General features: G+C 37.6%; 1 protein-coding gene and 1 long non-coding RNA gene across 2 annotated transcripts in view; both read right to left on the reverse strand.

Annotated features, from left to right (window-relative positions):
* Positions 1-22662, reverse strand: part of GAP43 (growth associated protein 43) — a 103228-nt gene that overhangs the window by 79687 nt on the left and 879 nt on the right. The window lies entirely within an intron of this gene.
* LOC118147724 (uncharacterized) lies at positions 1323-22186 on the reverse strand. The gene is made up of 2 exons (XR_004734233.3): positions 15863-22186; positions 1323-3515 (listed from the first exon to the last, which is right to left on the reverse strand). It is a non-coding gene; the product is annotated as an uncharacterized LOC118147724 (long non-coding RNA).

Here is a 22662-nt window from a genome sequence, read left to right on the forward strand (position 1 = left end):
AATGCCCCATACTACCTCTAATAGACTTCGGTTCATTGTAGGGCTTCAGGAAATACATTTTTGTTGTTTAGTTTCCTGAAAAGAGACACTTAATACATGAAGTATAGTGAGAAGAGGGTTTCTGACACATCTTTTATATTAAGACTCATTTTCAATATGGTACCAAATTGCAAATGAGTCTTAATGGGGAGTTCTCTTGTGGTTGGGGCCCATTCTAATTATGTCTTCTCCATAAGAGATGACAATCTACTAACTTAGAGCACTGCAAATATTTCTGAGGATTTCTGTTTAATTCAAGATATCCAAAGGACTTTCCCTCTTTTGTCTCAGATTACTTCTGCTTTCTTCTATTTCTTCAGTATGATTTGAAGTTCTCTCTCTTTTATTAGAATGCTTTTAAATCCCCACCTAACCTATTAGGCAATATTGCCGATTGCCTATCAGGCAATTATCCCTGAGGCCTTGCCATATCACCAAGATGCACTGTGCAAAGTTTAAATGTTATAATCTTGAGGTCTTCTCTTTCAGCTTCCATCATTGACCAAAAGGCACTAGTTAATTGAGACTTTCATGGATCCAATAAATAGAAAAAAATCTCTAGCACAGTAACAATTAGTTGTATAAGCAAAGCAAACCTAGGAGATGACAGCTTTGGAAGTTTCCATTGTGCATATAAACAGTTGGCATAAGCAGAGTTGCTTGCAGGAAAAAAAATCTTTATAGGTCACAAATGTTGGACAGATTGGTGGCCTAGGCCAGACAATCTGTTTATCTAAGGCTGACTTACCCTTGGCACTGAGTTTCTGGATCCTGACAGTGAAAGAATAATAGGAGACTCTTAGATCATGGTTTAAGAATAATCTTGGCAAGAGGCATAATCCAATATGGTTTGGTTATAGGAGTATATTTAAAATTTTAAAGTTGGTCCAACACTTAATTTTAAAAAATTATTGTTAAACTAAAGTTTGGATAACTGTCAATTGACCATTACCTTAAACCCAAACTAAAAATCTCAAAAATCCCTAAAATTCCAGAGTTAGAGTTTTGTATTGGCATATGTTTGCATGCTACACTACATTTTATTTTGTGAGACCTAGAAATGCCTTACGTCTTGCCATAGCCAATGCTGAAAAGCCTCAAGGAATATTTTTCTGGAGATATTTCTAGGCATTTTACAAATGTAGGAATTTCATTTTAATTCTTAAGATTTATTGCAATGTTTGATTAGTCTATGCAAACAAAACAAAACTGAGTTAAGTTTTCATTCAATAAAAAGAAAGAGTCTTCTAAAATAAATTAAGATGTTTGGAGATTTTTAGATCTTTTTTTTTTTTGTCACCAAGATACTAGTATTTACTGGGTTATAAGTATGGAAATTTAGTATTTAGCTTCCATATATGGAAAAGCATAGAAAATGGCCAGGTACGGTGAAGTTTGACAGAAGCCAAAACAAGAAAATAAGGTAAAAGAGTTCACTAAGTTAACTATACAGCATTTCTACATTGATTCTTCTTTGGTCTCTGCATCTAACTTTTTGAATAATGAGGGGTAGACAAGAGTTCATTGGGCCTCACTACTTTAAGTGAAAGCTAATTTGCTTTCATTCATTTGAGGAGTGTTCTATTAAATGACCAGCATTAATACAAAAATGTTGAAGATACTACACCAAAGCCTGAACTCCAACCTAGCAAAGATGTCATGGAAAATAATTAATCCTGTAAAGGGAATATACATATCTGATTCATATATTTAGCCTATATCCTTTAATTTATAGTAGGTAATAAATAAAGATTTCCTAATGAATAAATGAATAACTCATAGATAAGATGACTTCTAAAATTTCTTCTAACTCTTGTGATACCACGAAAGCAATAGATGATCTATCGATAAACCAAAATAACATAGGCGCCAACAGCAGATACACTTTAAAGTTGTTTCTTGCTGGAGAAAGATAAAAGATTGAATAGCTTCTTTAGGCTCCCTGCCTCAATAAGACTGTTAGATGCATTCAGACCTGCTGAAGTTACCTTACATTAGCAGAGCTATGACCTCACTTCTATCTGGCATAAAACCTCTGATGATCCAGCTTTGAGAATGCCAGGGGCATTGGGTTTTGATTTGAGATCAGGTTATAACCACAAAACCCAGTGTCTGACATTGTGCCACTTGCCATTACACATTTTATCCTTCAATTCCCATAGATCAAATTTTCTTCTGGAATGTTTTCAGAGATTCATTTTTTTAAAAATTTGTCTATTTATAAGTCACTGATGCTGAGGAAAGAAATATGCAGCATTTTAACTACAACCACAACTGTGTGGATTCACAGCATACTCAGTAACCATAAGGATTTTTCTTTTTGCGTTAAAACTTAAATCTTTTCTAGAAGAACTTGCTATTTTTATCTTGGAATGTTTTTGCCATGTTGACTCTTTGAAGATTAACCACAAATGCAAATAGGGTGTGGAATGGATGTTCTATCTTATTCAGTGCTTAGAATGCTTCATGGTGACTGACTTATTGCTACAGGTTTGTTATCCTTTTTTCAACCAGTGTTTGAACTCTTCCTACTCTCACCCATTCATCACCCTGATAGTCTTGTCCAAAGACTCTCAGGTAAATACAATAATCAGTCAAAGCCAGATGGTGCCAGTGGCGAAGCAAGCATTTCCCCCACAGTACTTGCCATAAATAAATAAATAATACAGTTACACTTGACAATTTAATGAGTATAAGTTTACCACAGCAGGACAATCCTCTCCAAATGTTTAAACAATTAAAATATAAAAGGAAAAAATAAATACACATTTTGTAGTGGTGAGCAAGATCAAATTCTTCTTTCATCACTCTTGGAAATCCGCTGCATCACATACCTTAGACTGACAGCAAGACTGAAAGAAATATATGGGTTGCTGCTGGTTCAGATTAAGGAACATAAATCAGGAAGGATGTGGATCCAGGTGGAAATGGATGCCTTAGCTGTAGCATGTGTTTAGCTTATTCTTATAATTACATCTGAACAGAATTTAAGTGTATTCCTTTATTCATTCACTAAATATTTATTGAGTACCTGATATGTACCAGGCACTGTACTAGGTTCCAGGAAATATAAGTCACTAAAAGAGTAATGAAGCCCTCATGGAGTTTACATGCCATTGGTGCCAGCAGATTATAATAAATCTTAATGTATCTCAAGTACATACAAGGGCTAGAGAAAATAAAATGAAAGAGAACAAAAGGGGACAGGTAAGGAGTGTTAGGTGGGGTGATGTTTTGTAGGGTTAATGAGAGATCTTCTCCTTGATAACATTTAAACAGGTGAGTTTGAGTAGAACCCATGAGTAAGGGAGCTACTCATGAGAATATGTTGCAACAAAGTATTTCAGGTAGACAGAACAGTGAGTGCAAAGCTCCCAGGCTATTGCAATAATCCAGGTGAAAAATATTAGCAGCTTGGGCCGGATTTCTGAGTACAGGGTTCCATCAGTAAGATTTTTCAGTGCAAGCCATAGAACCTAAAATGGATTAGGATAATATTAGAGCTCACAATATTAATGGCACAGCTAGAGAACCAGGCTCAAAAATTAGGCAGGAACCAAGTGAGGGTAGATCCAGGAAACACAGCCAAGGCAAAACCAACAACTGCTTAGAACAGGGTCCATAGATACCATAGCCACAGACCCTGGATACCACCATCACTGAGGATAATTTGTAATTGCCATTGCATCTTTATGTCATTCCTTGAAGATTCAAAGTTGCTGAGTCTAGGTATTGAGATGTCTACATTTCAGATCCTTGCAAACGATGAGTCTCTCTGCTTTCTAAGTAGAGGCAGCCTGAAATTTTTATTCATCCTTTATTAGCCATAACTGTAAGATATGGCTAATTATGTCTCTGAGTTCTAAGATTGCAAGAAACAACTTCCATTAGCATTAAAGAGTGTTGAGAGCATATGACATGCAACGTTTAAGCAGTGGCATTAATAACTCATTTCTCAGTTAACCAATTGTATGCTTATTTAACTTCAGATGTATATGCATATATACATATATACATTGTATTTCACACAAACACGCATATATACCCCCAATCCAGAAACTAATCCGTTAAGAATCACTATAAAAAGTTATTTAGATATTTGATTAGATTAATATAGATACAATACCATCATCAAAAACAATGAGTAATAACTAATGTTAAGTGCTTACTATGTGGCAGGCATAGTTATAAGTATTGTAGGTATTTTAACATATTCGATTCTTAAAAATATTTTGGAGTTGTGGTACTTAAGTCTTTAGATCTATAAATGTTTTATTATTTACAAAATGTATCCCCCAAACCTCCAAGGCTTGTTGATAGTCGTATTTACACAAGAATAAACATTAGAGTAAGCTTATACTGGGAAACACTCTTGAACAACTAGGAAAATACTACCTGAGATTAAGTAAAATTATTTAAGAGCACATTCTAGAAGACAGACTTTTAAACTGACACACATATTTCTACTACACTCTACTATGAGCTAATTTAGGGTACAGAGTGTTTCTTTAAAAAAACAAAATTCTATATTTTCAGTACCCAGCATAGTTCTTGGCTCATGGTAGATTATTAATAAATGTTTGTTGAATGAATAAAGAATTTTCATATAATATTAGAGGAAATATTATCTCTAAAATTGATCTTAATGATAAAGCCTAATTGAAAAATAAGATAAATTAGAACCAAAAGGTGGAAAACAGAAAAATAACTTCTAAGTCTTTATTTATAAAAGAACCTGGTTTATTGCGGAATCACATAAACGCTGAGTTAACTTTAGAAAAATCAGCATATGTACATCTAGAAATTGGGAGTATGGTCTTCTTTTACCCCTCAGAAAGAGTAGCACTGACATGGGAAGAAACTCCATCGTAGCCTTTTCGAGTTAAATGGCCTAACCACAGAACCTCCTAACATCTGCAGGAGGAAGGATTAGCTGTAGATCAGTGTTTCAAAAACTGCTCCCCAGGCTTCATCAGGGTTTCAGAGGAGAGAGGAGGGAGCTGACCAGACAGATCTCTGGGCCACCAAACTCTGCTTTGGCTACAACAACACCTTTTTATCTGTTTTACATTCTTGGATTCTAAGAAATATTTCAATCTGGGTCAAAAAGATTCTGTGGTTAAATAAATACAAGATAAAAGAAAAACAGGCCAGGCGCAGTGGCTCATGCCTGTAATTCTAGTACTTTGGGAGGCTGAGGCAGGCGGATCACAAGGTCTGGAGTTTGAGACTAGCTTGGTCAAGATGGTAAAACTCCATCTCTGCTAAAAATACAAAAATTAACTGGGCATGGTGGCGCACACCTGTAGTCCCAGCTACTCAGGAGGCTGACGCAGGAGAATCGCTTGAACCCGATTCTCCTGAAGAGGTTGCAGTGAGCTGAGATTGTAACACTGCACTCCAGCCTGGACACAGAGCAAGACTCCATCTCAGAGAAGAAAAAAAAAAAACAACTAGGTAATTCCTAAACTCTCTTTAGCTCTACTAGTCAATGATAATTATCACCATCAGGTATAAAGACAAAGAAGGTGACAACTTTTCCGAGGTTAAATAAAAATTTAGTAGCTTTTACTGTAGACCCAGTATGTGCAAACATTACATACTGCCTTGTGAAATCTAAAACAGAGGAAATATCAGGAATGAGCCTTTTGGCAGTCTCTAGGGAAACTAGAGTGTGTATGTGTGTGTGTGTGTATGTGTATATCTATGTGTATGTATAATACATGCATAAAGCATATAAATGTACTCTATATAAATGCGTGTGTATGTGTGTATACATATGTGTGTGTGTATATATATACACACACATACACACACATACTTCTATGTGTGTGTATGTGTATGTACACACGTACACGCACACACACGCACATACATACACTATGTGAGAAAAGCGGAATTGCTAAGGAGGTTGCTATAGTGAATGCCATATGGAACCAGATTGGGAATGAGGAAATGTTTAAAATGATTTTATGAAGAAGGTGATTTTTCAACAGAATTTTTGAAGGCAGAATGTGGTTTGATAGAATGGAGAAAAAGCATTTCAGGGCCAGGTGTGTTAGCACTCACCTGTAATCCCAGCACTTTGGAAGGCCAAGGCAGGATAATTGCTTGAGCCCCAGGAGCTTGAGACCAGCCTGGGCAACACAGCAAAACCACATTGTTTTTTTTTTTAAAAAAGAAAAAAAAGGAATAAAGCAAGAAAGAGAGAAGGAGACAGAGAGAGAGAAGAGGGGGGGAGGAGAAAGAAAAAAAGAAAGAAAGAAAAAAGAAAAGGACAAAAGGGAATGCATTTCAGGTAGAGAAAATAGTACCAGCTCTATTGTTAGGTGGCAAAAAAAAAAAACTCATAAAGAGTGTCCAGAAAACATCATTATTCCTTAATTTCCAAATTTCTTGTACCAATGTGGTCCTGACCTGTTGACCCTTCACTGGAATCCAAAGGAAACTCCCTTAGTTCCACAAAATTTGGAAGAAATTTGGTTTAATCAGAGTAACCCAGACTTGTTGGCTATTCTTGAAATATCATGTAATTACTGGCAATTTAAATGTACAGAGTGAATTGACACTGCAGTGTCTCTGGGTGTCCATCAAGTGAGGGTTCCAGAGCCTTGAGGTGGAAATTGTTTCCCACTCTGTCAATATATAGTTTTGTTAAGAAAACAGCCTAACGGAAAAGCCTGTGAAAACTGGAAGCAAAGGAATGTATGGCCAGATAAGGGGAACAGAAAATGAATTTTCTTCTAGAAAAGGCTCCAGGTGGTTTTACTCATGTCTGATGGGTCTCTCAAAATTCTACCATATCCCACCAAATCAATCTCTTCAATATTGAATACTTGCCTGTCTTATCTGCTTTCTCAACAGCCCAAACTACTCATGCATCTTCTTCACCTTCGACATAATTACCAAAATTTTTAAAGTACAATGGAAAAAAGTGACTTTTTTTCAGCTAAAATATACTTGACCTTGCTTTCCTTATCACTATCCATTCTCTAAACAGAAAAATTATATTCTTTTGGCCCTTCCTAAATTTTATTTTTGAATGAACAGTATTCCAACCTACAAATAAAATGTATTTCCAAAGTTTATTTTCCAAGTTACCAGTTTGAAACTTAGACTATCAGTTCCTAAAAAAATAAATCCAAGAATGTGTTCAAGCTTCCCATCCAGACCCTAAAATGGCATATTCAATTTCTAAGTTATTTAGCTTCACTTCAAAAAGATCTAGCTACCTAATGAGTATGGACCATTCTTTTTCCTTCTTGATTCTCTTAAATATCCTGCAACAGGGACAGATATAATTGGAGATATCTTTCCCTCCCCAGAATTCTAAGGTGAAGCCCATTCCTTCCCAGCTCCATTCCCCAGGAGTTACATTTTTGTGTGTAAGAGATACAAGTTAGATGTTGAGAAGTCATCGATTTCCTGGCTATGTGTTCTTTTATTTTCCTATAAGAAACTCTACTAGCACCTTTCCTCTGTTTATCAGTTTGGGGCTAGATATAATAACATCAGACAAACGTTCATAATAAAGGGGGGCAAGAAAAAATAGCAACAACTAAGCATTATTGTACATATTTATTTAACTAGAGAAGGTAAGAGACAGTGTACACGCAACTATAAATTATATCATTGACAAAGGGGAAGATCTGAAACTCGTCAGGATTCCTGTGGGAGCAGTACCAGAAAATATAAGCTTTAGATGTGAGGAAAAGCTAAATGTTTAACATCAAGCTCAGGAAGCAGAATAATTGGCTAAAAAGATACAGTTGCATATTTTACAGAGACTACTCATCCTTAGCCCAGATAATAAGAAGTTTATAGTGTCAAGGATGGCTATCTTTCTGACTGTACTAAAGTATCTCTCTATAAAATGGTGGCTGTTATTTGCTGAGGCAACCAGCTGGTATCACTTGGGAGAAATCCAAGTCTGTATGGTCTTAGCGCTGTGTGAAATATCTATTAGCTGCCCAATTATGGACTGTGCCAGAAGTGAACAATTTCCATGACTGATCAGTGTGAGCTGGCCAACCTTTGCCTTAGTCCTAACCAAATTTTGCCATCTTATACTACTCACTGGACACTGATATTTGTTAATTCTTGCAGGCTCCATTTATTCTACTCGAATTTAATGAGAACCCATAGTGTGCAAAGCATTCAAGTAGAGCTATACATGGACAAAAAATAAAACATAACTCCTAGCTGAAAGGAGCTCCTGGTATAGCAGAAGAGACAGACATATACATGAATTTGTATAATAAAGTCTGTTGAATGTTATAGTAGAGGTATGTACTAGACATAAGGAAGGTATAAAGGGGAGGATAATTGTATCAGACTGCAGGATTACAGAGTCTCCAAAAAGAAGAACACAACTCCAACCACATCATGGAAATAAACAGGAAACATGCCATGTAGAACAGGAAAGGAAGGAAGACATTATAGACAAGAGGAACAATGTTTAGAAAGAGAGAAAGGATGTAATAATATGAGCCATTCCATGAAATAACACAATTGCAATAGAGTCTGGGATGTGAAGAGGGGTGGATTTTAAAGTTTGAAGAGATAGGCAGTGACCAGAATATTGAAAAGTAAATACTTAAAAAAAAAAAAAAAAAACAGATTTGGAGCAATCCCAAAAGGAAAAAAAAAATTGTACTTGGGCATCACTAAGGTGGGAAGGCTTCTCAAGTAAAGGGCCAGTGAAAGAGCATTCTCTGCACAGGGAGCAACACATGCAAAGGCCTTGAAGAGTGGCCATGCTTTATGTGTTTTACTAACTAAAAAGAGGTCAACAGACTTGGTGACCAGGAGGAGCATGTTGTTAAGTAGAAGCTAGAAAAGGAGGCAAAGCCTGGATAATGTAGGATTTTATAGGCCTTATAATAAGTTTGGTTTTCATTCTAAGTGAAATAGGATGCCATCAAAGATTTTTAAATAAGGGAGACACTCAATCTTATAGATGTTTTTCAAAAGACCACTCTTACTGCTAAGGGAAGGATTGTAAAGGGTTGAGGGTAGAAGAAGGTGATTATAGGGGGAGGCTATTGTATTAGTCTCCATGAAAAATGGCTGGGTTAGAGCTGACTAGAGATGGAGTGGATAGAGTCAACACAGTTCTTTCTTTTGTTTATTTTGTTACTTATATTTTTAGTATGCCCCCATCTGGCATGAATGACACATTTTTGTGAGAAGGAAAGAAAGGAAGGAATGAAAAGGTTTTTTTATTTATTTTCTTTTTACTTACAGAAACCAGAGAAAGAATAGTAGTATCGAATGAAAAAAAGAAGTTGTAAGGAAGAAATCAAGGGTTCTGTTTCTGAATTACATGACTGGATGAGAAAGAAGAAGAGATTTGGGATTAAGACATGGTGACTTCCTTTTAAGGCCTGTTGAGATTGAGGTTCCTGTGGGTCAGAAAGGAGTTCCAGTAGAGAGTAAGATAAAAAGCTCTAGAGCCCAGGAAGTAGGTTTGGATGGAGAGCCTGGAGAATTTGAGACTCACTGGTCCACAAATTAGATTATTCATGGAGCTTGTGTTGAGTAAGAACATGCAAGAACAAGGACAAAATGCTGAAAATTACCTACTTTTCAGAGGTTGGTAGAAAAAAGAAGCCAAGCAGGGGAAAAATGTGCAACCAAAGGTGTAGGTGGGAAAAGCCAGCAGAAAGAAATGTTATGAAAGCCAAGAAAAGAAAGAGATTCAAGAGGCAAGGAATGTTTCATGACGTCAAATGTCCCAGAGAGGTAATGTAAGATAGTTCCACTTGTCTTTCTGAGAGATTATTTGGCTTTTTTATTCCCTCAGATTCTAATACAGAACACAGAGCTCATCACAGAGTAAATACCAAATCAATATTTCTTGGGCCATGCACTATACCGGATATCTTACCTTCAAAGGTTTTGCAAACTAGTTGGGGGAATCAGGTACATAAAAACGCAAACAGATGGTTAAGGCTCTGTTTGATTAATGACAAGGGAATTGGACAGGTAATATGTGCTACAAAGGATCTAAGAGGCAGAAGAGTTCAGAGAACTGTGTTAGTCAGGAAAGCCCTCACAAATGAGGTAAGTTTTGATTCAGTGCTTGGAGTTTGGGCAACATTGAGCTAGGCCCAAAAGGGAACTTTTCGAGCAGTGGCAATGACAATGAACAAAAGTATAGGAAAACTAATAAATTTATACTAAGTCTGGCTGGGACAGAATATTCAAGTAAAAGAGGCATTTTGCTATAGAACATGTTTGTTAAAAGTTGGAAAGCCTTAGGGATGATTTCATTCAATACTTTCGCATTTTACGTAAAAGGAAATGACAACTAAGAGAGATACTAAATTTATTTAAATTCACAAGCCCAGTCAATGCCAGAGCCAGTAGGAGATAAGACAAGAACGGGAGATTGGTGATAGACTCTAAGGAGCCTTGAAACACAACCATAAATAAATGAATTATAATTAACCTTGTAAACAAAGAAAAGCCATTGAAATTTGGGGAAAGAGGGAATTAAATGTAAGATTACTCAGCAGGCAGTATGTAGAGGTGATACTGAAAATAGAGAATTTTGGTAACTGTCCAGCGTTTTTTCACCCGGAGTTTCTCATCTGAACCATAGAACATGAAAATGAGTGACTATTTTCTCTTTTTCCAAGGATGGTATATAACTGGTACCCATCTAGATGTGTAAGAGAGGGATTAACTCATCACATACATATGGACATTAGGGCCATAGGGATAAGGGGTTGGGTTTGGCTCTCTTCTGGAATGCTGGTTAAGAAAGGCTGGCAGAAGATGAAAAGAGCATATGTGAAAGATATTACAAAAAGAATTTGGTAACTGATAGTTTGACATTTATAAGGGAAGGAGAGTAATCAATTATTTCTGTTATGAGCTGGGAAACAGAATATGCTGGGATCTCTAAAAGATATTGTTAAAGAGTAGGGGAGTAGAAAGTCTAATTTGTAAAGAAGATAATTAGTTCAACATGACACTTTTTGAGGTAACCACAGAGAGTTAAAGAAACATAATATTTCTAATACATTGGATAATGGGAAAGTTAATTTTCCTATTGGTATTCCTACGGTTATTATGGTTTGACTCTTTACAGATGGAGTTTTACTATATTTCCAAGTTGAGTAAAAGTAACAATTTGGGTAAGATGTTATTAATAAAACAGACTTAAGTATGTACACAAACCAATCAGTTTCCAATGACACTGGAATGATAATATAGAAGAACAGTAGAGGTTTCCTTCTGCTAAGTGAATATAAAAACTGAATTGGGTCCTAAGTTTGGTTATGCATATTTAAGCATACTAGTGCTCACGCTTTTTTTTTTTTTTTCCACCTAGTCCTGCAGAGTACTTCTTGGATTCTTTTCTGAATACTGTTTCTCTTGGGCTTATTGTGTTTTCCAGATGATGTTCAGAAGTAAGGTCTGAGCCATCTGTGGTCATTAATGATCCCATGACAGTTTTTACTAGAAGGTTATGGCCCAATTCCAAACTGAGTAATTTTATTTTATAACTCTTGTTTTCTTCTCCCTTTTCAATTATAGAAATTCTCATGTCCTCCTCTATACTGGTTTCACTCAAGCGGCATAACGTACAAAGTTTAACTTGGAAGAAAGAATGTGTAAGCAAGGAAGTCTTGTCCTTAGGTTTTCTGTGCAGTTCTCCAGTTAATTGTCCATCATTATGGATGCACAAATCTGGCTGAGTTATCAAATAGCTATCACCTTGTGTCTTTCAACCAAAGGCAATCAAAGCCCTGAGGCACACTGAATTAAGAGGATTATCGTGAAAGACTTATACAAATGAATATTTAATACCAACCTGAGTTCTCCAGAGTAACTTTCCCAGGTGACAGAGAAAACAATTTCCTTCTCTTTCATTAGGGTAAACAAGTCCTTGAGAGTTAACAAAATATTGCAAATGGTTCATATTTCAGGAAAAAAAATAACGTTTGAATGGATCAATCTCCTAGTTTGGATTTTACTGAAGAAGTTGTTGTTTCTTAAGTAAAGCAGTATCATTCTCCCTTTGCTTTTGAAACATCTCAGAAATGTTAGAAATACTGATTCACTAAAACTTAGATTTGAAATAAAAATTCTCCAAGCGCCTAGGTGAAAATAAAATGGGGGGAGTTTAAGTTGGATCACTTATGATGTCTCTTATTCCTTCCCACCTCTCAAATAAAACACTACTTTTAAAAAGTGATTTAAAGAGAAAAGACTGAAATGCAATGTCCACACAAAACATAACTCAATGCTTATTCCTTTCCCTACTGGAATGTTCATAGGAGCCTGGACAACCAAAGTGGGCTACCCTCAGTACAACATGGACCATAAATTTAACTGAAAGTTAATTATTTAGAAACTGGGAAATTTTTACTTTTATTTATTTATTTTTGAGGCAGGGTCTCACTCTGACACGCAAGCTGGAGTGCAGTGATGCGATCACAGCTCACTGCAGCCTGTGCCTCCCAGGCTGAAGCAATCCTTCCGCATCAGCTTTCAGAGTAGCTGGGACTACAGGTATGTACCGTCACACCCAGCTGATTTTTTTATTTTTGTAGAAACAAGGTCTCGAACTCCTAAGTAATCTTCCAGCCTCAGCCTCCCAAAGTGCTGGGATTACAAGCATGTGCACCATACCCAATTTTTTTCTTGCTTTCCTTTTTAGGTAATAATGAGACAATTGCCTCTATTCAAATTTGTGTAGAACAACAGAATACATCCCCTGGAAATAGCTGTTACAGGAACTAATTTGGCCATTAGCAGGAATTTAATTCTTAGCTCATATTCCAAGCAGATACATTGGTTTCAAGATCGAAGCAAAGTAAGAATGGGAAGAGGATATGCATCTTCACAGCTTCCAGTCAAGCCTAGTTATTGCAGCCACTTAAAAAAGCAACCAATTTCTGAGTTTGCTTAGCCTTTGGAGATTATTTTGTTTATTTTTTTCTTTGCCTCATCTAGCTTTTTATCTGGTCATTAATGGAAAGATATTAGGGTCCTTCCAACTTTCATTTAAAAATAACATTTTTGAATAGTTATTGGAACTAAAATTATAAATAATGGATATAAGGCTAATTACCAATATTCTACATTTAGAGCCAACTGGTGCCTATGGAGACAACAGCTCAATATTTTACAATGTGCCAATTTGCTAAAAATAGATAAATATGGAGATTATTGCTGGAATTAATTCAAGAACATTCAAAATGAGATGACTAATGTCAAGGAGTAGCATTTCTGTAATGTAAATCCAGCTGAGCTGTTTTATACCCATTATTGTCCAATCTTTTTGCAGAAACTAGATCTTACAACCTGAAAAAGAGAAGTTAAAGCAAAGCTACACCATTCCAAATTAGCAAGAATTTATTGTAGCTAGTATTCCTCCTAGACAGGTGGGACCTGCCAGAGTCAAGCCTCAGGAGGATGGCAAAAACCCAGTGTCTGTCGTCTCCAGGTATGAAGATTTGCTCTGACCTTTCTTTTTCAGGTGTATAAACTCACAGGTTCAGTTATCTGTGTGGTTACTACCTCCTTTTAGAACTATCGGTGATAATAACTCTACCAATAATATGTAATACAGAACAAATAGAAAATAACCACAAGGAAAAATGAATAGTCCACCGCATTTGAGGTAAGTCCTTCCTGACTTGGGTAGCTAATCTACTGTGGATATATAGGTATATATGCAGGAGACTAATTCTCAACCAACTTACCCTCTCATTAGATTTACAAGTTTGGGCTTCCCAAAATTGTCTCTATACTATGCTACCCAGATCGTTTTCCCAGTCAGAGATATTGGCCCTGTGGCAGTAACTAGTGGACCCAAACAGGACCAATAAAATTTATTCATCCTCATTCTCTCTCTCTGTCTCTTTACCTCTGTTTCTCTCTCCGTCTCTTTACCTCTGTTTCTCTCTCCCTTTGTCTCTCTCTTTCTCTCATCTCTCTCTCTCATCATTTAGAATTTAGAATAGTAGCTGGGGTGGTTAATAACTGAGTCTTTTTTGAAGCAGGGCCCTAGAAAGAGTTTATGAATTCCTGTTATTAAAATTCTACCCTGGTTCCCATACGCTTGGTTGTTCAACTTATTAATTTCATATGATCTCTACTTTTTTTCCCAATAAATTCCTTTTATAGACTCTTAAAGTTGGTTTTGGATACTTGTTCCCAATCAAAAAACTCATATATAATAGAAGTGGTGTGTCCTGAAGCAGAAGAGGGAGAAAGGAATATAGGTAGAGTGAAAGATTAAAGGTGATATTCACCATTAACCAGCTATAAATATAATTAAACGAATCATTATTTCCTTCAGGACACCAGCTTATTTTCAAATTTCTAGTTAACATACCTTTCTATTGCAGTCTACATGAGCCCTTTGTATAAAAGTATTTTGGCAAAATGTGTATGATACTAACTTTTTATGCTAAACTTTTGGCTTCTAGGAAAAATAGAATCTCTTAGACTAATTTGATTCAATTATTATACATTAAAATATTTCTAAATGTTATCCATATATTTAGAAACTCAGTTTCTTTGGTTTGTATAATTCTATTGCTTATATGAGAATCTGATAATTTTTGTTGTTATAAATGGTAATTTATCTAAGGCATAACCAGGGGCACAGGAGAACTATAATGTCCTTTGTGGAGATCCTGAGGGCTCAGAAGGTTACGGCATTTAGAGTTGAGTTTGGAAAGGTTTAGGATTGCATATCACCTCCCTAATCAAGGTTCATTCCTGTGGTGTTGAGGAACCCAGATGTAGTTGTGGAAATGGTGATCACGTGATCATCTTTGAAGTGTGCTTTTCGCAACCAAGCTGTATCTACATTTTCAATCTCCCAACCAGCTCTGCATTTTCTCTCCACTCTTCTGCCTGACTGGGCCCTCATGTGATGGATGTAAGCATAGCATGCCTATTTATCTTAGTGCTGAGAACTCAGTTTGGAGGTGAATTGGGGGTGGGGATGGAAGGGTAGCATAAAACTTAGCAAATGGAGAAGAAAAGAGATCTAAGTGTGAAGAAAAGACTATAAAAGAAAAAGATAAAGAGAGAAACAGTGGGTATTGCTAATGCATTTGAAGTGATCCTTTGAGTCTTATGACACTTTGAATATTGGCTTATCTAAATTCGGCCACTGAAGTTTTCAAAGGAAATAATAAAGACATACTACGCTCTCATCCATTAGCATGGTTAATATTTACTCTGGGCCGGGTGGAGTGGCTCACGCCTGTAATCCCAATACTTTGAGAGGCCAAGGTGGGCTGATCACTTGAGCTCAGGAGTTCAAGACCAGCCTTGGCAACATGGTGATACCTTGTCTCTACTGAAAATACAAAAATGAGCCAGGCATGGTGGCATGCACCTGTAGTCCCAGCTACTTGGGAGGCTGAGACAGGAGAATTTCTTGAACCTGGGAAGCGGAGGTTGCAGTGAGTTGAGATGGCACCACTGCACTCCAGTCTGGGAGACGAAACAAGAGTATGTCTCAAAACAAACAAACAAAAATTACCTGAAGAGAATAGGAGTGGGGTGGAAATGGAGAATGTGTGTATTTTATACAGAGAGCAGGGTACTTCTTGTTTGCTTAGAGCCATGAGTACTTTAGGGCTTGATCTATGAAATTACTCAATTAATAATACCTTACATTTCAAAAACACATTGTTGGCAAAACACTTTTATTGTTATCTCTTTAATTGAGACACACCAACCTAGTTTGAAAAAAAAAAAAAAAGGCAAGACAGGATTTGGAGGGTTCTTTTTATGTGCTTACTATACAGACAGAGACCAGGCTCAGAAAGGTTAAATTACTTACCCAAGATCACATGACAAGCAACTGGCAGAAACAGGTCTAGAACCCAGGAAAAGGGTCTATTCCACTACAAAGACATGAAACAGGACATTAAACAAACAACATCTAAGAAAATAAGATCTGTAGATAATTAAGGATAGGAAATCAGGAGGGTCACGTTCCCATGCTAAACCTGAATGAAATGACTGCAAGTGTGTCTCTCGGATCTAGGCAGACAGGAGAGGGAACTGAACTTTGACAACTTCAGTCTTGCGAGGGGGACCAATAGAGCTGAGCTTGCATTTACACAAAGCCCATTCTGAATAGGCACACAGAACTGGTCATCTGTCCCAAAACATCTCCCCTAATGACCCATCATGATTATTCCCGCCTTCTTACATTTGTTCCTTCAACAAGTATTTATTGAGAATCTAAAACCTGCCAGCCATAGCTTAAAATACCTGTTTTGCCTAAAAATACTTATTTGGAAAGTTTGAAGAAGCACACCTTGTCTTAAAGTTCTCCTTCCATAGCCTCACCCACTAAACACTAGCTTGAGCTGGTATTACTTAATCAGAAAAACTGTACCTGAGTCTGAGAGGAGGAGAAAAGAATGGAAAAACTCAATGCCAAAGAGATTGGGAACAGTGAGCAAGATATCAAGTGCGGCTATGGCAATTGACAAATACTACCAAACTTTATCAGTTGAAGACAAACTTCACTTATAAATTATTTAGGCTTTCTGCTGTTCTCATGGACATGCCAATTTAGTCAGAGAAAATACACTCTTAGAGTCTGGCAGGAGTATTTTCATGGAAAACAGTGGTTGCAATTTGTTCCACGCTGGGCACAATAGGCATACTTCAGAAACCAAATCCCTTCAGTCTATTTAAACCTAAGAAAAATCCAATTCATCGGACACTAACATTTGTTTAACAGTCATTTGAGGGACTACTTACCACTCACCCTCCCTGTCCTCCAATCATGCTTTCTCTTTGTGAAATATTATTATGTGGATACTTTAGAGGGAAGAAAAGAAATCCAAATGAAGGTAAAATTAATTTTTGAGCACACACCCCTAAGCACAGACCAGCACTACATGCATTTAAAAAAAAAAAATCTTGCTGCTGTTAGTTGATTTATTTCATGGATCACACAAATGGATTTATGATCGATCTGTAATAGTTGTGAAGCAAAGCAGTGAGTTCAAGTACTCCGAGCCTCAAAGGAAGAGCATGTGAAGATCCAAGGCTGTGGTAACAGAGAGGGTGGGGCTGTAATGCTGGCTGTTGACAGAGGAGGACATGGAGGGGAGACAGTACCAGCTATGGGAGTTCAGAGAAATACGGTCTATAAATGGGTTCATTTTATGTCACTTTTATTAAAAACTGGTGGCTGTCATGTCTATAAGTCAGTAACAAGAATCACTGATAATCAATTCCACTTTAAAATTTCATGCCAACACATTTTTAGAAAAATCTCCTAGTTATTCTAGCCATTTAGATATGGTACAGCTTGTGAAAAGACTATAAACCTGGTTCCATATTTATTTAGCAAACAGATTATTCAGGGTTAACATCAGTTATTTCATGTACCAAGTATTATGCTAGAGATAAAATAAGAATTATGTTTTCATCCTTTTCCCCAAGCAGCTCACAGTGTGGACACCAGAATGTGAAAAAATGAATGTCAAATACTGCAATAAGTGAGAATAAAGATAGTACAACATACAGCATGGGCAAAAGAAGGTGGAAGAAAACTGAATTAGGAAGGTTAAGAATGGCTTCAAAGAGCTAACTCTTGCAGGGAATGGGAGAACAGTTCAGGCCGAGAGCCAAGTATAATGTGGACAGAGAATAGAGTACATGCAAAGGCACCAAGGCCTGAAATCTTGCTATGGTGTCATCAGGTTAAAAAAAAAGGGGGGGGGGTCTGAGTTTGGCACTAGAAAGGTAAGCAAAATTAGATTGTGTCATGCTGAATCATTTATATTTTAACAAGGAAAATAACACAACCAAATTTGCATTGTGTAAGATACACAGTGTTATTTGCAAGGTAAACCAAAGAACAATGTGGTGGTGGAACTCCATGTAGAAAGTTATTGCTTTTGTAGGGATATGTAGTCATGAAAAGTCTGAGCCAGGTTATTTATATAAACAGGGTAGAAAAGCAGAGGATTTATTCAATCTTTTAAAAGAACCAAAGGATTTAGAAACTGGATATGGGAGTTGAAAGAAAGTACATTCAAGATTACTCTTAGGTTCCTAGAGCTCTGAGGCTGTATGGGCAGTGTCAGAGCAATAAGTGTAGTGAGGAAGATCAAGTGTGATACAAAACAGAAGACACTGAGTTTGGTTTTGAGTATAATAAACTTAGACCAAGATAACTATGAATCAGAAGCTAAAAATAGGCATCTGGTCCTCAGATCTGGCAGTCACACAGGTGGCTAAAGCTTTGGACATGGATGACATGAGGAGATCACCTAGGATTAGTGAGTCAAATGAGAAGAGAGGAATGAATCATGATCATGATCCAGGTTATCATGAATTTTGTGGGGTGGGTAAAGAGCAAGGGAAGCTTATAAGGAGACTGAGCAGGGTCTTATTGGAGAGGGAGAACAAAGAGAGCTGTTACTATCATGCAGGCCCAGTGAGGGGACAGTTTCAGGAAGAGGGATGGACAACAACACAAGATGCCAAAGAGACATCAAATAAGATGTAAAATGAAGGGTCACTGGTTGAGGTGCCCTTTCAGAATATGTTTTTCAGTGAAATTATGAAAACAAAAGCCAATTTAAACTAGATGGAATAGTGAATGGGGAGTGAAGAAGAGGAGAAAGTGAGTGTGGAGAGTACTTGGAACTCTGTTCTAAAGGGAGAGTGAGAGAGAGCACTATAGAGATGGGGACAGAGTCAGGAGAGGATCCTTTAAGATAGATGAGGCAAAAGCATATTCATAAGCTATAAGGAGAGGAGCCAGTGCAGCACAAGAAGATGAAATCTCAAGAGAGACAAGAGCATGAGGGAGTGGGGTTCTGGGAGGGAAAGAGCAAGAGCACAAGCAGAAGGCTCAACTAAGACTAGAAGGAACTCATCTGTAACTGCGAAAGGTAGACATAGCGGGCACTAGATCATCCTGAAAAACGGGAGGCTCTAAAACAAGTCTCACATTGCAAAACTTGGGGAGAAAAATTTCTTATGCTTGTGTTATCTTTTTTTTTTTTCACATCAAGTATGTTTAAGCCCTACAAAAATCCTTAAGGTGGGATCTTTTCATTTGTGTTTGGTTTTTGGTTTTTACTCTTCATTCTACAGAAGGAAACTGAAGCCCAACGTGATGTGATTCATTCAAGATCACAGTCAGAAGTGGCCTCCACTAAGGACTCACAGTGTAGTATTCTTCCCCACACTTCTGAAATGTTTTGAAGATTTAATTACAAAGGTACAAAAGCCACCTGACCACACTTCAGAAATTCAAAAGGGAGAATTCCTGCATAAAATCACTTCTTTAGTTTGCAACAGACACTGCTTACTTGCTCTAATGCATTTATTAAAACTCATAGGGAAGCGAATAGTTAAATGCTGCTGTACCTTCTCTTCAGATGACCTGGTTATGTGCAGCCTTTGAACTATTAACAGAGGAAGACTTGTCTTACTTTATCAATATGATTAGTTAATATATATGCTCTATTATTGCCTGAAAGAACGTCAGTACCCTTCCTCATGGGGCCAGGTAAGAGTCTGAAGTCTATGGATAAATTCAGCCCCAGGCAAAACACTGACAATTTCCCTGTGACAGAAGCAAAGGAGACCCCAAGCTACCGTCCCTCTTGGTGAACAAGAGTACTGCCCTTTAGCATGAAACATCAAAGAAGGTTTCTGTAGTTTTGCCAGCTCAGCAAGAAAAAAAATTAACTCTGCATTTTCTTATTCCAGTTGCCTCAGCATGGGTTGGTAAGGGAGGGGGCTGGGGAAGAGAGTTACACAGACTCTGTCAACAGGAGAAATCAGGGCTCATTGTGTATGGGCCCTGGCATGGGTTTGAAGGAATTACAGAGTCACCAGAAATGAACATTTTCGAGACTCACCATGAATTTTCTAAGGTTCTCTACAAGTCCAGATAATTTGGGAAAAAAAGAAATGAAAAGAAAAGAAGGAAAGTGCCCTTCAAGTATTTTTTTCTGTTTAAATTTGCAAACCTGTGGTGAAAAACACTATTGAAAAAAAATACAAGAAGCTTCAATTATATTAAGTAAAATATCTCAGCTTAATTAATTCACTAAGTCCCTGGGTGACACTGGGTGTGGCTCAGAGAGCTTTGGGAGGAATCCCATTTATCACTAGGAAGAATCGCCTGCACCAAGCAGCAAGGCAGCACCTTCCACACCTTCCCAGCACTGCAGGAAAAGGCACAGTGAGGTTGGAATTCTAAATCACAGATCACACTCTCAGAGATAACATTTATTTGTTGCATGAGGTAAAAAGCTGATTTTGGCTTGAATAGGGGGCTGGGGAGTAGAGGGACTCCTTGCTTGCATGAAATTCTTTACACTTCAGTTACAAACTAAAGTCATTCTTTTTCAACAAAAGAAACACCTCATAGTTTTCTTGCTTTGCAGACACAGATCATACCTTGCCAAGTTTTTAATCATTTGGAATCCACATGGCAATTAAGCTACTGAAAGTAAGCCCAAAGATGTTTGAAAATCATAAGGCAGTACAATCTTAGGGATTCTTTTATTTTATTCCTCCATTGCCCACTCCTTTACCATATTCTCAACTCCATGCCACCCTCATTCTCTTCTTCCTGCTGTAATAATCTATAGTGGTAACTAATGGCTAATATAGATAATTTATGATTTTTTTCTCATCCACTGGCAATGTATTCCAACTTAGAAATCCAAGGTTGCTTCTTTATGCCGCTCAAGTGGAAGAGGAAGGAAGTGCAAGCCCTTCAGCCCCCTCCCACATTTCTGCTGGATTTTATGGGTGTGGCAGAGTTTAGACCTTTGCAGGTTTTTGCCCTTGTTTTATTCCCTGTTAAGTATTAGGATGATGAATAGATGCCAGCAGAAGGTTGGAAACCACTAGATTTTGTCATAAACGATATAGAATTTCATCCACAAGCAGGAAACCTGCGTGAAACTTAAGTACTCATGCTACATAAATGCCAGTCAATGTAGTGTGAGCCCACGCCCTGAATACACCATTTCCTTTAGTCTGATTGAATGGTATCCTAAATACTGGCTAATGTGAATGATACACGACAGTGGTATATAAGAAACATGATCATTTCACATAGAAGTACACATTATGAAATGCATGAGCAAAATAAGGACAATTTCTATACCTTTCATTTTCTCTTTTGAATACAAATGATGCTAAAACACAGGGAAGCATGTGGAAACCACACTTACACATGCAACTGTAGCATATGAAGTATGTGGATGCTGTACACATTTACATGTGAATTTCCACAACTCTAAACACACAATTTCAGCTTCATCACTTTGCACATCAGAGTGAATGCTTGGGGTGGTTGGTGAGATAGAACCCCAAAATGAAGACATTTTGGGAAGGGAATTCCTTTAGCCCTAATTCCCTTTCTAAAAATCATACATGGTTTCCTTTATTAAAGGAGATGTATGTATACTTGTCTGTGTACATACAGGGTGGGAACAAGTTATAAACCTGAATATTTTTCTTTCCAAAATTAAAGCTTTTTAAGTGAATAGCTTTGGTTTACTTAGTGCTCCACCTTCCTAAATTTTATTTCCCCAGCTCACCAGTGAAGTAACCTCAGGACTTTTCTTTGACAGTGTTCTTAACCCAGACACCTGTATTTATTACATTTATATATTAAAATGAAGGAGGACAAGGAGAGAAAATGTCCTAGTTTGAAAAAACGAGCCAATGGAAGCATCCATCTCTGTAACCATAGGGCAGTTTCAGGAGATGCTGCAAACACCCCCTCCTCACAATCTCCCACTATCTGACTTTTCCCCAAATAGCCCCATACAATCCAGGATGGCTGCTACCTTATTTATTTATTTATGCATGCCAAACCTCTACACCCACTGTTCTTACATTCTGCTTCTGTCTCCCTTACCCTTCCTGTTCCTTCTCCTTCATCCTCACTCCCCACCCTTCCTTCCAGGGCGCTGGCTAAACGTGCTAAGCTGGCAGGCTGCTTCTTCTCCACTCTCTTCCACCCCATTTGGATTCAGGCAGTGTATTACAAATTGTCCAATTTCCAATAGCTGCACTGGAAATAATACTCAAATTCTATCTCTTGCACCCCACCCCTAAGACAATCAGTCTGCAAAGGGCTTCTTTGACCAAGATTGCCCCCACCACACCCCCACCCCTGCCACAGGCACACACATGCACACACTCACCCATATCCCACACCCATTTTTCTCCTTAACCTTTGCCAAAATCACTCAAATGCATTCCAACAAATGTTTGAAAGCGTCTTTTGGAGACTGTTATGGCATGGTTGGTTGCTGAGGAATACCACACTCGTCATTCCTTCCCACTCTCACCCCAATCAAGTTTCTAAAATGTCTTTCAAGAAATAAGCGAGCAATTGGAAATGGCTGTAAAACCTGGGCAGTGGGGGAGGGAAGGAGGGGCTCTGATTCTTGCTAATCTTGGATGTGTCCCTCTTCCTGATGAAAATGAGTCACCATACTTATTATCCAGGATGTTAGCCCTTCTCTGGTCACTGACAATCCCAGGATAGAAGCAAGGGAAGGGGAGAAGAGAAGAGACCTGGTTTCCAACAGGTAATACCGGGCTGTCTTTCCCATCCCAAAGGAGCTC

The sequence above is a fragment of the Callithrix jacchus genome, chromosome 15, assembly GCF_049354715.1.
Source record: "Callithrix jacchus isolate 240 chromosome 15, calJac240_pri, whole genome shotgun sequence".
Classification (NCBI taxonomy): Eukaryota; Metazoa; Chordata; class Mammalia; order Primates; family Cebidae; genus Callithrix; species Callithrix jacchus.